This window comes from Schistocerca gregaria, chromosome 8 (assembly GCF_023897955.1).
Source record: "Schistocerca gregaria isolate iqSchGreg1 chromosome 8, iqSchGreg1.2, whole genome shotgun sequence".
NCBI lineage: Eukaryota > Metazoa > Arthropoda > Insecta > Orthoptera > Acrididae > Schistocerca > Schistocerca gregaria.
Genome location: NC_064927.1, coordinates 498951440 through 498967245, shown reverse-complemented (window position 1 = coordinate 498967245; position 15806 = coordinate 498951440). Strand labels below are relative to the sequence as shown.

Below are 15806 nucleotides of genomic sequence, written 5' to 3'. Positions count from 1 at the left end.
GAACTGTCTAGTTTTATTTAGTGTATAAATATTACATCTTAGTTGAAATCGGGGAGACATACGCGGTGATAGTTAAGAGAAATCGCGCTTTTTCTAGCTTTCCTCGGCAAGTGACAACTTTACGGACGCTTAAAAATCAGAGCGTAATTAGGAGAAAAATTCCCGATGCACAGTTTACAGATACAGCCTTGCTCTCTTTTCAGGCGTACTTTCCTTAGTTTCTGATTACTCGTTTCATCGGTGTAATGTCAAACGCAAGACGCTGCGTTGTAGCTACTGCGACGGAGAAGGCACTGGTCTTAAACATTAACTTTTGTTGGTTACTTCATATGTATTTTGCTTGCTTACGTCATATATCTTTACAAGTAAATAATCCTCGTGCTGGTTAAATGAAATGGCTCTCAGCACTATGGGACTTAACTTCTAAGGTTATCAGTCCCCTAGACCTGAGAACTACTTAAACCTAACTAACCTAAGGACGAGACGCACATCCATGCCCGAGGCAGGATTTGAACCTGCGACCGCGTGCTGGTTAGTTAAGTTTGTAAAGCAATCGTGTCAGTAGTTCCAATACACGCGGAACTGTGGTGGAGGATAGTTGCGACTCCAGCGCGCCGGCCATGTTCTAATGAGCCAGAAACGCCTGTTCTTCAGCCAAGACTAGAGACTTCGTAGTCGCATTCCAGTACGGCTTTGCACGTTCAGTTGTTGCGAGTAGAGGGAAATAATGTAGGGAATTGCAAATTAATGCTCGATATGCAAGCAGCTCACAATAAATGAACATTTGTATAGCTCCTTTCAACAGTAAATGGAGAAGTCGGTTAGCTCCAATAAATTTTGCAGTAAAGAATGACGACTGAAATAAAACCTACCTTAATCGCTTTCGCTGCTGAGCTGCTACTACTGCAGTCGTCTGTTGATCAGCAACGGTTCTTTTGCTGTGTCAAGACAGTGGGCCCTTTGTGCATGACTGTTTATAATTTTGTGCACATGACTCACTCAATTCCTCCAGACACTTTGGGGAACACTTTCCAGAGCGGAGCGACACAACTGAAAAATATCATTTATTTTAAAATTCTTGTTCTCCTTTGCTACCTTGTTCTTGACAAACGCACAGATAAGTCCAATGGCGTTCAATTAGCAACGTGCAACAGGCAATCAATGAAGTTTAATGTTATTGCCCACTGATCGCAATATACTTTCCAAAAGATATTCCTGCACCCTGAAGTGCGGTTGCACGTCTCCAGTAGGTCTGTTTTAGTCAATTCCTCACACGATATGGCATTAGATGGAAGCTCTACATTATTTCTCTCCATCCACTCACTATCGTTTCTCCATTTCATAGATGGATTTCATGATACTGCATTGATCATCGTGTTATATGGAACCTTAGCGAAAATAATCGCATTTCTGTCCGGAAACTTTTCGGCAACGCTCCTAAACCACATTTCGTAGTGTTTGGCATTCATTTCAGAATGATAATCTGCACTTCCTTTTTGCCCAATAAAATATGAGCTAGCATTTTGCACAAATCCATCTTCGTTCCCTTTGTGACATATTATAATCCTTTTTCCACAACCGCAAGGTGTGTGAGTTGCTCCTTTCCAGCCATTCAGCTCTTGAACACTTCCTCTTCGATAATCGTATACATATTCTAATGCATAAGGCAGTTTTTGTTCCTGCCAACCAAACTTTCTGGAATGATTGGAACCACACCAACTCTCATCAGTGTAGTAAGTAGTGCATCTAGTGTTGCGAAAGCGTCTTATTTCCCAACAGAACTCGCCACTTTTTCCTGTTTCTTGGTTATTTCCTCCGCTTTGGCAAATGAATCACCTATCGTTCCTAGAAGGCGGCAAGAGTCACGGTAATGTCTGTTTCACATGTATGCTATTCCATTCCGTTCGGCTCGTTCTCGGTTGTTTCTTGGCCACTGCCGACAAGTGTGACCTAGGAAACAGCGGAGCTCCGAATACCCCCTCGACACGAACAGGTTTCATCAGGTTTCTATTACGTGCGAACTTGTTTCCAGGGAACAGAAAGGAATCGAGGCCTTCACACACGCACAGTTTTGTTTCTGTTTTAACCTGATAGCGAGTGGATATCTTTAAAAAAAGATCTACTTTTATTGGCTCTGAGCACTATGGGACTTAACTTCTGAGGTCGTCAATCCCCCAGAACTTAGAACTACTTTAACCTAACTAACCTAAAGACATCACACACATCCATGCCCGAGGCAGGATTCGAACCTGCGACCGCAGCGGTCACGCGGTTCCAGATTGTAGTGCCTAGAACCGCTCTTATTATTATTATTATTATTATTATTATTATGTTTAAGAGTTCCATGGCAGAATCAGTGGAAACGGAACTGTTGTAGGAAGCTTTGTTGCCCTTCCGTCTGTCTGTCCGTCTGTTAACAACACATTTTCTCTGGAACGGGTAGACGTACAAAATTCAAATTTATCTCACGTGTTAAGCTCTATGGTGCCTTTGCTGTGTTAAAACTTTAAGCTTCTACGTCAATTGAAGAAAATGGTACGACCACTTATATCATTAATTTTGATACTCGAAAACTCACTCATTACAACTTATAGGCTACTTCTATTTGATGTTGAGTTATAACATTTGGCAAAAAGCAACGTTTTGAAATACAAGTAAAGTAACAAAAATCTGAAAACTGTTAAACTGTGATTACATCGCACAAAAAACTATCTTTTTGCCATTAGAACATACATTGCATTCATCATCCGTCAAAAGCATAATAGACGAACCTTACTGCATTTAAACACAAATGTAAGTTGTAGCCATATTTTAGTAAGCAAATAAAAAATATTATTAAACTTTCTCTCTCTACGTACGTAAACTGGAGTACCCTGCTAGCCTCTCTTCGTATGTGTGTGCTAGTCTGAGGAAATACTGTAGAGATTTGATACGGTCTCGGAATCCCCGGAACCGATCTCTTGCCAGTATCTGCAGCGAAAACAGACAAAAATAGTTGAGACCGTCAATTCACAGGATGGATGATATACACTCCTGGAAATGGAAAAAAGAACACATTGACACCGGTGTGTCAGACCCACCATACTTGCTCCGGGCACTGCGAGAGGGCTATACAAGCAACGATCACACGCACGGCACAGCGGACACACCAGGAACCGCGGTGTTGGCCGTCGAATGGCGCTAGCTGCGCAGCATTTGTGCACCGCCGCCGTCAGTGTTAGCCAGTTTGCCGTGGCATACGGAGCTCCATCGCAGTCTTTAACATTGGTAGCATGCCGCGACAGCGTGGACGTGAACCGTATGTGCAGTTGACGGACTTTGAGCGAGGGCGTATAGTGGGCATGCGGGAGGCCGGGTGGACGTACCGCTGAATTGCTCAACACGTGGGGCGTGAGGTCTCCACAGTACATCGATGTTGTCGCCAGTGGTCGGCGGAAGGTGCACGTGCCCGTCGACCTGGGACCGGACCGCAGCGACGCACGGATGCACGCCAAGACCGTAGGATCCTACGCAGTGCCGTAGGGGACCGCACCGCAACTTCCCAGCAAATTAGGGACACTGTTGCTCCTGGGATATCGGCGAGGAAAATTCGCAACCGTCTCCATGAAACTGGGCTACGGTCCCGCACACCGTTAGGCCGTCTTCCGCTCACGCCCCAACATCGTGCAGCCCGCCTCCAGTGGTGTCGCACAGGCGTGAATGGAGGGACGAATGGAGACGTGTCGTCTTCAGCGATGAGAGTCGCTTCTGCCTTGGTGCCAATGATGGTCGTATGCGTGTTTGGCGCCGTGCAGGTGAGCGCCACAATCAGGACTGCATACGACCGAGGCACACAGGGCCAACACCCGGCATCATGGTGTGGGGAGCGATCTCCTACACTGGCCGTACACCTCTGGTGATCGTCGAGGGGACACTGAATAGTGCACGGTACATCCAAACCGTCATCGAACCCATCGTTCTACCATTCGTAGACCGGCAAGGGAACTTGCTGTTCCAACAGGACAATGCACGTCCGCATGTATCCCGTGCCACCCAACGTGCTCTCGAAGGTGTAAGTCAACTACCCTGGTCAGCAAGATCTCCGGATCTGTCCCCCATTGAGCATGTTTGGGACTGGATGAAGCGTCGTCTCACGCGGTCTGCACGTCCAGCACGAACGCTGGTCCAACTGAGGCGCCAGGTGGAAATGGCATGGCAAGCCGTTCCACAGGACTACATCCAGCGTCTCTACGATCGTCTCCGTGGTAGAATAGCAGCCTGCATTGCTGCGAAAGGTGGATATACACTGTACTAGTGCCGACATTGTGCATGCTCTGTTGCCTGTGTCTATGTGCCTGTGGTTCTGTCAGTGTGATCATGTGATGTATCTGACCCCAGGAATGTGTCAATAAAGTTTCCCCTTCCTGGGACAATGAATTCACTGTGTTCTTATTTCAATTTCCAGGAGTATATATATATAAAGTTTGCACGGAAGCCTCAGTGGCCGAGTCCTGCTCGCCCGTGGTCAACTTTTTTAAAAGTTGTTGTCGCAGTTTTTCTGATTAAATGAGTGGTTTACCGGATGTTGATGTGGATCGGATGATTTTTGCAGTGCAAGCCAAACTAGTACCATAAGACAAAACTTGTGAAAAATAGAAGGACGAATTAAAGGCGCACGAAGCATGGAAAGACGTATGTGTAGAAATTTTCGACGTTATTGATTAATTTGACGTCACTACAAATTTTAGTTGGGTAAACATTGAAAAATTCGTTCTTGTCTAATAAGAGACGTAGTCCATAAGGACAAATAGTAAACAAACCGTGATTTTGAGGAAACATAGAAAGAAATGATTTGAATATTAAGAAAATAACCAATGGCATTTATTTAAAATACATATCAAATTATAATACGGTACACCGTTTTTAATCTTTTGTAGAGAACAATTTTACTTCTCTCCATGATGACTACTGAACCTGCGTGCAGAAGAAAAAACAAAACGTAATATGAACCGTGTGAGAATCGTGTATGAGTGAAAGGGTTGCATTCGTTTTTCATTGCAACCGAAAACGAATCGGACCGGATGGGACCCCATGAATGTGAAACAGGTCTAACGCGAAGCGTCCCTTGATACGGTGACAAACAACGGCATTCACGGCATCGGGTATACTGCACGCCTTCACACGCCTCGCCGCTTTTTCGGTCTGTAATGTTGGCAGAACGGGTTGGGCAGCAGCTGCGTTATCTCTGGCAGCGAGCGTCAGCTGATATCTCCGCTGCAGCCGAGGTTAGCCAGCTGTGCTGTGCGTGAAGTTGTATGTAAACAGAGGATTCCGCCGGCTCGGGACGGGATTGCGTGCCGCCGCAGAAGTCAGTCAGCCGGCACGACTTTGTGGCAGCGTCACGGCGTGGGCGGACACGGTCGGCGCCTCTTTCCGGTGAGCGTAAACCTTTACAAGCTGTGTCCTTTCATGCAGTGACGCAGGGATCACGCTTATCTAAAAGAACAAGCGGGGAGTGATAAGCTAACGTGGCTACAACACACTGAGGCGAAGAAATTGAAAATCTGTGGGTGCACACTGCATATAAAAACACAAGCAACTCGTTCAAAAATTGTGTGACATTGTATTACTGTTCTATCAGCGTCTACGCGTAAAACATCACTATACAGCTATAAATCGTGTTATTTGTTTCACTGGTATTTAACTGCGTTGCGTATTTTTCCCACTGTCCCTGTCAAAACATTCTAGAATATCTGTCTACCGTGTGAAGTGCGGTGACTAAATTTTTGTCTTCATAATGTTTCTTTCTTTCACATATCTCCAAATTACCGGTACATTTATTTTCATCACCCGATCGGCGTTACCTATTTGTGACATTTCTTCTGAACAGCAAAAGTATCAAGGATTCTCAGCGTATCCAAATTGCTCAATACCGATCAAGAAACTGCCAACAAAGTTTATTTAATCACGGAAATATATTCGAATTTGCCTGATTTCCGCATGTAACCCGTTATTAAAACGCACCTAACTCTGTTCATGGGTAGTTCACAATACACTGATTCCCGTGGGCATCTGTTTTGACTCTGATGTTCCTACAGGAAGAGTTTGTACTAGTAATCCACAAACTAAAGTGAATCAAATTCAACATATAAATCACTGTTGGTCCATGATGGTAAATTGTGTAATAAAGAAGAGAATCAATCCTACTTTCGTCTAATACACGACTTACCTAGCAGTAACTTTTCGAACCTATGAGCGCCTTTAGTCAGCATTCTACACTTCCCGCTGAAATTTCACATTATTTATCATGCTCAAAAAGAGAATTTTGTAAACTCAGTCAAAAACAGGTTTTCTCGGCACCTGTTTGACCTTAGAAACTGATGAAGGCACTGAAATCACTCTGTAGAATATAAGAAAAATTAGCCATCATGTGTGTGAATGTAGTACCATCTTTAAACGAAAATGTACCCCGGCCATTTAAAAATAATGCAGGACTAATACTGGTTTTAGGCGAATAGATTAACCATGGAGTGTTTTGTGACACACTGCAGTCAGTGAGTGAAAATATTTCTTTTCATGAGGACTTTACATGACAAATCCCTTAGAAGGTTTAATAAAGCAAATTAAATGGTCCATTCGACGAAACTGTTGCAATGTTGGGGGAAGGAACACTTCGACAAATTACTGTATTAATTAGACTTATCTTTCAAAAGAGCCGCTTTGTTTGAGTCTAACACCCCGTTCAGTCCATGCACTAATACAAATATCGATATGTTCTGCTTGCCAACAGCTCAGTTTTTAACCGATCTATGTACACAGTAGCGCCCGCATCTCGTGGTCGTGCGGTAGCGTTCTCGCTTCCCACGTCCGGGTTCCCGGGTTCGATTCCCGGCGGGGTCAGGGATTTTCTCTGCCTCGTGATGGCTGCGTGTTGTGTGACGCCCTTAGGTTAGTTAGGTTTAAGTAGTTCTAAGTTCTAGGGGACTGATGACCATAGATGTTAAGTCCCATAGTGCTCAGAGCCATTTGAACCATTTTTTTACACAGTAGCAAGTCAAATTCCGCGTATCACAGAACAGCTTCCTGTTACAGCAGTGTTCAGTTATTTCGTTATCTGTCGCGGCGCTAGCCCGATAACTGAAACGGCGTCAGCTCTACAGCGAGTGTTTTGTCGCTGCCTGCAATAAAAAGATGGCCCTTACTATATTTTACAGATAAACTAATATCAGACTGACGTCGTGTTTATCGTGTCTGTCACGCATCGTGGATTTCGAACAACGTATGAAGATTAAGTTCTGCTTTAAGTTGCAAACAAGTGCCAGAGAAGGTCATGGAATGTAGAAATTGGTGTGTGACGATAATGCTGTAATTCTGAAAACTGTTTACGAGAGGTATTTTCGGTGTAACCATTCGTGACGAAATTAATTAAAATTTCGCACATCACAGTAAAAATTAGTTTTTTTTTTCCTTTTGGGATTGATGCTGAGTGAGGCCATGTTCCTAAATTTCGATTATTGTTCATATTTTTATAATTATTTTCTATGGGCCGTATATGTCCCGTTGGAGTCGAGAAGGAATAAATGGTTCCCTAAAATTTATTCCTGCTGGAGTCCAGCAAGACTTGTACATTGCACTTAAAATAATGTTTTTACTAGGGATCATGTTTTTTTTTTTTAAAGGAAAGCACCATTATTATGTCACACAAATTCCAAGATAATCAGCCAGTTACAGTTTTGTCAACTGCTGATGACGTGATTCGTCACAAGAGAAATATAGATGGTGTAACCTGAGCCCTATACTGCCCTGCATCCACAGCAGATTGCGCGGCTGTAATGGGAGGTGTGGACCGGTTCTATCAGCGGAAAGGTCTGTTACTGACAGTACGTTACTCAAATTGTGAAATTGTCCTCCTTATTTTCTTTTGGAAGTTTCAATAATCAAGTTTCATCATGTGGAACTATAACAATGAAGGGAAATGTGACAACCATTCTTTTCACCTTGATTTTGTAAGCAGTTTTCGACTGGGAGAAATGTAAATACAAACGGAAGGCAATCATCAACTGGGAGACATATTAAGAGAAGGGGAGCGCAAGCCTCAACTGGGAGAAACATAAATAGAAGGGGAAGGCAAGCACTGGTGTCAAAAAACAAACCACGATTCAGTGGAGTTTTCCATTTTATATCAATTCAACGAAAATAAAATAATAAGGTTACAGCACCGGATATAACATAGAAATGTAAAAATTTGGACACAAGTGTGGACGAAGGGCACAAATATAAGTTCTCTGCACACGCTCTAGCTGTAAGGTATAACTACTAAAAGAATTTAAAAGCGGTTTATCAATAAATATGTGCACAGATCTGTATCTTTCTAGAAAGCAATATAAAAAAGACAACAAATACGTTTGCGGAACTTATCTACTGCAGACAGGAAAAAATTACATGAAACTGAAAAAAAGGGCACAATGAAAAACTGAAAAAATTAAGCGATATATCGCTTTTGGGGCTCCAACAATGAATCTATTGTCTCCAAACAGTTGATACATTCAAGTGTAGATTGCAGCACCACGTAGATGTGGGACATTCACATCGCTGTGAAATCAGGGAAATAAATTTGTGTATGGGACACACCTTTCTCACCGAACACGAAAGCGGAAATGAGTCGGTACAAGAAGAGCAACATTCGGGATGTCCATTAACCTAAAAAACAGAGGGAAAAAAATACAAAAGTGGAAAAAATTGTTTGTTCAGATAGGCGTATAACTAACTCTTCCATACGTTACCAAAAAAGTCTTAGGATTTCGTATGGGTCCATGCAAAGCGTTTTAACCTATAATCTGCATATGTGACGAGAATGTGCAAAATTTGTTCCGAGACTTTTTTGTGCCGTATGTCTGTCTGCATGGAGTTGAAGGATTTTCTTCGTTCAGATCCGGACTTAAAGTCCAAAATTGTAACAGTAGATTAAATTTGGATCTCAAATTCTTAATGTACCGATCCTTATGTAAAATTACTTCAGTTACCATTTTTTATGTGCAAGTCTTACACACAGAGAAAAAAGGGGTTCACTCAGCCGGTTAGAAATTCTAGAAATAAAAAAAAAAGCAGATTTTTACATCCCCACATCTGTTAGTAAACGAGCAAACGCAATTCAGTTATTCACCTCTTTTAGATGATATTACAACTGCAGAATGGAAGTAAAAGTTTGCGCATCAGTCCTACAGTAGATAAAAAGTTCTAGGCTGATGCATAATTTTATTCCTAGGTATGCCAAGTCATGTTAGTGTAATTGCTGAATTGTATAATTCCATATGTAATTTGTCAAAAAAAGGTCATTGAAGTACTTTTACGTTACGCCAAGGATCGATACATTAAGTAGTTGACGTGACTATCTTTGGCTTATCATCATGTTTACCTTGCATTATCACCTTTGTAATTAGTAATGTACTTGAAAATGGGCTTATAACCCGACACTTAGGTCGTACAGCAGCCATAATAAAATTTGTGAAACAAGGCAAAAACAGTGTTTCATTAGTTAATTTACAATGTTTCTTCACGAACCCACAGTTTGTAAGTAGGCTGTTTAGGTTTTTATGTTGCTAACGCCACGTAGGGCTCTGTATGAAAATCGCTGACTGTGCTGTGTGCAGTCTGTGGCTGGTTGGTACTGTTGGAATTCGCCATTGTAGTGTTGGGCAGCTGGATGTTAACAGCGCGTAGCGTTGTGCAGTTGGTGAGCCGCCAGCAGTGGTGGACGTGGGGAGAGAGATGGCGGAGTTTTGAGAGCAGATGATCTGGACGTGTGTCCATCAGAAAGAGTAAATTTGTAAGACTGGATGCCATGAACTGATATATAATTACTTTTGAACACTATTAAGATAAATACATTGTTTGTTCTCTATGAAAATCTTTCATTTGCTAACTACGCCTATCAGTGGTTAGTGCCTTCAGTAGTTTGAATCTTTTATTCAGCTGGAAGTATTGGCGCTCGCTGTATTGCAGTAGTTTGAGTAACGATTTTTTTTTTTTTTGAGGTAAGTGTTTCATGAAAGGTATAGGTTGTTGTTAGAAAGGGCCATTCTTTTGTGGGGATTTATGAAAGTCGGATTGCGTTGCTCTAAAAATATTGTCAGTTTAAGCACTGTAATTTATAATTTTTCTAGGGGGACGTTTCAAGTTGATCCAATTAAAAAGGAAAAGAGATATAAACACAACGACAGGCTCACATTTTGGGGTAATGAGCGTCCTGAGGCTGTCGCTGTAGAAGTAGCAACCCGTGGCAAGTGGACAGCTGTAGTCACCACACACAGATCTCCATCAGGTGATGTTGAGTCATTCATATCATTTAAATCACGCTCAATCAATTTTCAAGAAGAATTATGTAAGTAGCAGTGCTGAATCTGATAACAGTTCTATATACGCACGAGACTTCAAAAGCAGTCTGTAGATACTTGCAGTTAAGCTAAATGACTAATAAATGGAAAAGGAACTGTCGATTTTAAGACTTATTTGAGAGATCCAGATAGGAAAGATGTACTGAACACACTTGTAACGTTGTGTAATCTAGCCCACGGGACCAAAGAAAAACGTTCCAAAAAAATTATAATAATTTTTCCAAGTATTAGTGTGTAAGTAGGATGTTTAGGTTTTTTTATTGGTAACGCCGCCGCCACGTAGCGCTCTGTATGAAAATCACTGGCTGTGCCGTGTGCAGTCTGTGGCTGGTTTGCATTGTTGTCTGCCATTGTAGTGTTGGGCGGCTGGATGCTAACAGCGCGTAGCGTTGGGCAGTTGGAGGTGAGCCGCCAGCAGTGGTGGACGTGGGGAGAGAGATGGCGGAGTTTTGAAATTTGTAAGACTGGATGTCATGAACTGCTATATATATTATGACTATTAAGGTAAATACATTGTTTGTTCTCTATTAAAATCTTTCATTTGCTAACTGTGCCTATCAGTAGTTAGTGCCTTGAGTACTTTGAATCTTTTATTTAGCTGGCAGTAGTGGCGCTCGCTATATTGCAGTAGTTCGAGTAACGAAGATTTTTGGTGAGGTAACTGATTTGTGAAAGGTATAGGTTAATGTTAGTCAAGGCCATTCTTTTGTAGGGATTTTTGGAAGTCAGATTGCGTTGCGCTAAAAATATTGTGTGTCAGTTTAAGCACAGTCGTGTATAATTTTTCTAAGGGGACGTTTCAAGTGGACCGACGGAGGTCTACTGCCATTGCTAGTAAACATAGGCAACATAGGCCAGTACATGGCTTTCGTCATACTCGTTGATATTACCTGACAGATGGCTGGCGTATGGTGGGGTGGGAATGAGCCAGCGACTGCAGCCGATATCGCCGTAGACCAGTCGCTCTTCGGCTCGGCCCTCAGAGCGAACGTCGTACAAGTTAACGAATTAAAAGTCAGCGTCAGTCTTCGAATCCAGGCTGGTCTCCGGTCGCGTATAAACCACACCTGTCTTCGTTCCCATGGGCGACAGCCGTCAATAGCGCGTGTGACTTGTCACGCTGCAGGTTCTGATAGGCAGAGCCCGGCAAGTCGTCCGCGAAAGTGCAGCGCCCTACGAGTGCACAACAGCGTTCTCCCTCATCCAGTCACAGTACCCGGTGGCTAACGTGACGTCTCCGTTCGATGGGCGCTGGGTGATTCGCACTTGCCCGGTCGTGCTTTTGCGCTGTGAGTTACTGCCGCGTGCTGTCTGAATACCGCTCCATCGGCAACTGAAACGCAGGTTCTGACCGACTGATCCTCAGCGTCCAGTGGTGACCATTGCGGACAAGGGTAAAACAGATCATAGCCCAAAACTATTTAATTCCGTACGTATCTATATAGGCACTTTTTTACTATTTGAACGATACTATCCCCTACGAGGTCTGACGGCACGTCACATAAATATTGACATTTTAGCGGTTGTAAATCGTAGTTTACGTATTTTATGAATATAATTAGTGTAAAACGTATAGTTAATGTTCTTGAAACAGTTGATATGCAGCGATAGCATCTTTATTTAATGTTTATGAAAATAAAAACAACGATCGAAAGAGACGAGATTGTACGGCCGAGGAGGAAGGACGTATTTTGTGGTACACACACTGTTTTGTTTCGCTACACGGAAGGAATCCATTGACCGGCTACACGTATTTTATGTAAGTTATTCGTATTTATTGCTAAAATAAACTTGTTTATTATTATTACAGAATGAATTTCTTTGTGATAGTTGTCACCTCAAATGCTCGCAGTGGCTAATTATTGTTAATAAGCATTTTTTCAGTAATTTGCGCTGCGAGAAGCTCATCTTCCGATGCAGCCGCTGGTTGGCCATTACGCGCCGAAGTATTAATTAATTTTTCAGTATTAACAGTAACTGTAAATGCGAGAGATTTCGTTATAAGAACCTTTTTAAATTGCAACAGATAATTAATTTACGTTAAAGTTCGTGTTTTTAAACTATACAGATGCCACGAGTTAAGTAAGTTTTATCTTGGCCGCTCCACGGCAACAATAGAAATTCTTTCAAGCCTTGCTTTGCAATCAATAAATAGAAATTAACAAAATTACATTCAATTCAGTTAAGGGCAACTATATTTTAGTTATCACGTTCAAAATCTAAAGTTGGTACATGAATAACTGAGGCCCTTCGAGAACCCGTTTCATATTTACTTATGCACGTAAGTAAAAGTGGTAAGAAAAGACAATATCCCTGAGAGAAAGAATCATGCTGATGAATTAAAAAATAAAAATATATATGTAATAATTTTTTTGTATGTGACGTAACGAAATGCCACTGACGTCACAGAGGATACGAGACTTACTTTTTAAACACCCTATGTATTTATTATTGAGCGAGTAGCGCTTTGTATGCTGTCCTCATAGCATGTTCACATAAAACAACTTCAATCGTCCAGAATGAGATTCTCACTCTGCAGCGGAGTGTGCGCTGGCAGAAGTAAAGCTGTGAGTACCGGGCGTGAGTCGTGCTTCGGTAGCTCAGATGGTAGAGCATTTGCTCTCGAAAGGCAAAGGTCCCGAATTCGAGTCTCGGTCGGGCATACAGTTTTAATCTGGCAGGAAGTTTCAACTTCAGTCGTCTCACAAGTGGAAAAAATACATAAAAAATTCGAAAAGACCGCTCTTTTATTTGAACGATGTGAAAAGAAAAAGCTCTCCATAGGCCGAGGATAGTTTCCACAGCTGAGATTTAAGCTAGGTGTGGTCCCACGGCTAGCGCCACACCCTCGCCGTTCTGGGACGTCCTATGCGAATGACGCAGCCGGTTGCGAAACGCGGAACAACTCGCCACTCGACACATTAGTTCGGTTATCGCCGGCAGTGAAAGAGGCGATTAGTGGCGCTGTCTACTGGAGGAGTTACTGAGGACTTGACCGGCTCTGGACCTACTCTTTGACACACAGCCAGGTAGTCCACAAGCCACACCTAACTTCTCAGTACTGATTATACAGGGTGGTCCATTGATCGTGACCGGGCCAAATATCTCACAAAATAAGCGTCAACCGAAAAAAACTACAAAGAACGAAACTTGTCTAGCTTGAAGGGGGAAACCAGATGGCGCCATGGTTGGCCCGCTAGATGGCGCTGCCATATGTCAAACATATAAACTACTTTTTTAAAATAGGAACGCCCATTTTTTATTACATATTCGTGTAGTACGTAAAGAAATATGAATGTTTCAGTTGGACCACTTTTTCGCTTTGTGATAGATGGTGCTGTAATAGTCACAAACATATGGCTTACAATTTTAGACGAACAGTTGTTAACACGTAGGTATTTTAAATTAAAATACAGAACGTAGGTACGTTTGAACATTTTATTTCGGTCGTTCCAATGTGATACATGTACCTTTGTGAACTTATCATTTCTGAGAACGCATGCTGTTACAGCGTGATTACCGGTAAACACCACATTAAGTCAATAAATACTCAAAATGATGTCCATCAACCTCAATACATTTGGCAATACGTGTAACGACATTCCTCTCAACAGCGAGTAGTTCGCCTTCCGTAATATTCGCACATACATTGACAATGTGCTGATGCATGTTGTCAGGCGTTGTCGGTGAATCACGATAGCAAATATCCTTCAACTTTCCCCACAGAAAGAAATCCGGGGACGTCAGATCCTGTGAACGTGCGGGCCATTGTATCCACCTGTCATGAAATATGCTGCTATTCAATACCGCTTCAACCACGCGCAAGCTATGTGCCGGACATCCATCATGTTGGAAGTACATCGCCATTCTGTCATGCAGTGAAACATCTTGTAGTAACATCGGTAGAACATTACGTAGGAAATCAACATACATAGCACCATTTAGATTGCCATCGATAAAATGGGGGCCAATTATCGTTCCTCCCATAATGCCGCACCATACATTAACCCGCCAAGGTCGCTGATGTTTTACTTGTGGCAGCCTTCTAGGATTTTCCGTTGTACAATAGTGCATATCATGTTGGTTTACAACTGTTGATGAATAACGCTTCGTTGCTAAATAGAGCACGTGCAAAAAATCTGTCATCGTCCCGTAATTTCTCTTGTGCACAATAGCAGAACTGTACACGACGTTCAAAGTCGTCGCCATGCAATTCCTGGTGCATAGAAATATGGTACGGGTGCAATCGATGTTGATGCAGCATTCTCAACACCGACGGACGCATTAGCCGCGACAGCAGCTAAAACACCTTCTTGGGCATCATCATTTGTTGCAGGTCGTGGTTGACGTTTCACATGTGGCTGAACGCTTCCTGGTTTCTTAAGTAACGTAACTATCTGGCGAACGGTTCGGACACTTGGATGATGTCGTCCAGGATACCGAGCAGCATACATAGCACACGCCCGTTCGGCATTTTGATCGCAATAGCCATACAACAACAGTATATCGACCTTTTCCGCAATTGGTGAACGGTCCATTTTAACACGGGTAATGTATCACGAAGCAAATACCGTCCGCACTGGCGGAATGTTACGCGATGCCACGTACTTATACGTTTGTGAATATTACAGCGCCATCTATCACAAAGCGAAAAAAGTGGTCCAACTAAGACGTTCATATTTATTTACGTACTACACGAATATGTAATAGAAAATGGGGGTTCCTATTTAAAAAAAAACGCAGTTGATATCCGTTTGACCTATGGCTGCGCCATCTAGCGGGTCAACCACAGCGCCATCAGGTTTCCCCTTTCAAGCTAGACGTGTTTTGTTTTTTGTAGTTATTTCGTTTGATGCTTATTTCGTGAGATATTTGGCCCGGTCGCTCTCAATGGACCACCCTGTATATCGTTACTCTTGCCAGTAATGAAGAAGTCTTCATAGAGATAAACTAATTTAAATAGGAAAATAGTGCATGTACTGGGTCAGTCTTGGCGGTGCATACGGATGTGTTTTCTCCTACAAATAAAGAGCAGCATTATATGACAGACCGCCTTGCTGGAGAGAGGGTTTACTGAGAGGAAGGGTTATAAACGCCGCTGATTCGGGATTTTCCTTTCTCATAGCTAAGGTGACTATCTACTCCGCCAGTAAACAGTTTAAATGTAAAAAAATCGAATGGAACTATTCTCAGAATTAGAATTTAAACTGCAGGCGCCACCTTAGCGACACTGTCTGTGTATCTGAAGGCTACAGCTTGCCCACACTCCTTCCAGAAGGCTTTATGAAGACTACTACCAGCACAATGTTCAGAAAGACCCATACACAGGCACAAATGTGGTTCGTCTAACTCAATAACACGATATCAGTTTTCTGCTACCATTTCTCGTCGCCCACTGTAAGCGAGTGACTCCGACAGTAGGGTGTCTTGCGT

The 15806-nt window shown here is 42.6% G+C and overlaps 1 protein-coding gene across 3 annotated transcripts in view; it reads left to right on the top strand.

Annotated features, from left to right (window-relative positions):
• Positions 1 to 5205: 5205 nt before the first annotated feature.
• The window catches only part of LOC126285345 (myrosinase 1-like), a 502449-nt gene continuing 491848 nt past the window's right edge, over positions 5206 to 15806 (top strand). Inside the window, exon 1 of one of the 3 annotated variants that reach the window (XM_049984661.1) lies at positions 5206 to 5415. The gene's annotated coding sequence lies outside the window, so the exon portion shown is untranslated. The remainder of the gene's footprint in view (positions 5416 to 15806) is intronic. The other 2 variants (XM_049984663.1, XM_049984664.1) reach the window with 2 other exon arrangements.